Source organism: Mesoplodon densirostris, chromosome 5 (genome assembly GCF_025265405.1).
Source record: "Mesoplodon densirostris isolate mMesDen1 chromosome 5, mMesDen1 primary haplotype, whole genome shotgun sequence".
NCBI classification, from domain to species: Eukaryota; Metazoa; Chordata; class Mammalia; order Artiodactyla; family Ziphiidae; genus Mesoplodon; species Mesoplodon densirostris.
This window is the reverse complement of record NC_082665.1, coordinates 130,038,586-130,040,330: the sequence shown is the minus strand read 5'-3', so window position 1 is coordinate 130,040,330 and position 1,745 is coordinate 130,038,586. Positions and strand designations below refer to the sequence as shown.

The window sequence follows — 1,745 nt, the reverse complement described above, 5'->3', positions numbered from 1 at the left end:
TCTCCCACAGAAAGTCCCGATGGGGAAGGAGCCTGGTGGTTTGGTGGTCTTTGCTTTCCTCCCAGCCTTCCACTGCTTGTGTCAACAAAAACAATTCTTCCTTCTACCTGCGGGCCCCCTTCCCCCCACCGGGTCTCCCCCCACCGGGTCTCTTCAGATGTGTGAAACTGGTGGTTTTACTGCCTTAGTCAGATCCAACACCTCCAGGGCGTCCTCAGGTTGTCATTTCCCTCCCCTACTGGCACTGGTGACGCACAACCCCCCTTTCTGCCTGTTAGGCAAATGAGCACCCACCCACTCACCAACGGGGCCCCTGCCGAAGCTGGCTGGGGACAAACTCAGTGTGTCTGAAAGAGTGAAAATGCAAAGCATAGCAGTGGGACTTCTGTCCCATGGGGTTGGGCGCTCACAGCCTTGGCAAAGGGAGGACCATGAAACAGGGGTGTCCCTAGGGGAGGATGGGACACTGCGCTGATGCCCCTACTTGTCCTGCTTTTGCCCTGGTAGCCCCTGGGGGCAGGGGGCGGAGCGCAAGGATTTGTACTCATCTTATAGATGGGCATTTAACATGCCAAAATTTGCCTTTGCCCATAGCCAATTCTAGTGCCAGCGCTGAACCCTACAAATATCTTGAAGACTCTGTTATCTGACAGAAACCAAACTTCTTTTTAGGTCCTTCTGCCTGGTGCCACCCCCCTAGACCTGGGAAAGCCGGGGCACAGTGAGCAAGATTAGCACCTGCCCGAGCTGCTGGGGGAGGGGGCGAGGGCTGTGTGACATGTCCTTTGGGGTGAGCTGGTCTGCTTCTATTTTACTACGCACAGCCAAATGGATCTTCCAAGACCAATCCATTAGAGTCATTGGTCTGAGTGGGGTTAAGCAATGCCTATGGGTGTCACTGCGTGCCGGTAGTGGAGTAGTTTGGGGTCTAAACAACCAGTCCACACACACAAGGAATGTCTTTTAGTGATGTCTCCTTTATTATTCGGTGTCTTCCAGGGATCAGATTATACGTGGGGAAGCATAATAACAATGATGCCCATACTCAGAGAGTATCATTCAGTCCTCAGAGACTCCCCCCACTACCGCCCAGCCCCGCCTTTTTTTTTCAGCTGTGCTGTGCGACTTGCGGGATCCTAGCTCCCCGACCAGGGATCAAACCCAGGCCCTCGGCAGCAAGAGTGCAGAGTCCTAACCACTGGACCACCAGGGAATTAACAAATTTTTAAAAATAATTTATTTTATTGAAGTAGAGTTGATTTACAATGCTGTGTTAATTTCTGCTGTACAGCAAAGTGACAGTTATACACGTACATACATTCTTTTTTTCTTTTTTTCTTAACATCTTTATTGGAGTATAATTGCTTTACAGTGTTGTGTTAGTTGCTGCTGTATAACAAAGTGAATCAGCTCTACATATATATACATATATATATATATATATATATATATTCCCATATCTCTTCCCTCTTGCGTCTCCCTCCCTCCTCCCTATCCCACCCCTCTAGGTGGTCACAAAGCACCAAGTTGACCTCCCTGTGCTATGCGGCTGCTTCCCACTAGCTACCTATTTTACATTTGGTAGTGCACGTATATACATTGTTTTTCATATTCTTTTCCATTATGGTTTATCCTAGGAGACTGAATACAGTTCCCTATGCTATACAGTAGGACCTTGTTGTTTATCCGTTCTCTATATAATACTTTGCATCTGCTAATCCCAAACTCCCAGTCTTTCCCTCTCC

General features: G+C 48.5%; 1 non-coding gene across 1 annotated transcript; it reads right to left on the bottom strand.

Annotated features, from left to right (window-relative positions):
• Positions 1-1,140: 1,140 nt before the first annotated feature.
• On the bottom strand, positions 1,141-1,213 carry TRNAK-CUU (transfer RNA lysine (anticodon CUU)). Its single transcript has one exon. It is a non-coding gene; the product is annotated as a tRNA-Lys (tRNA).
• Between the last annotated feature and the right edge of the window lie 532 nt (positions 1,214-1,745).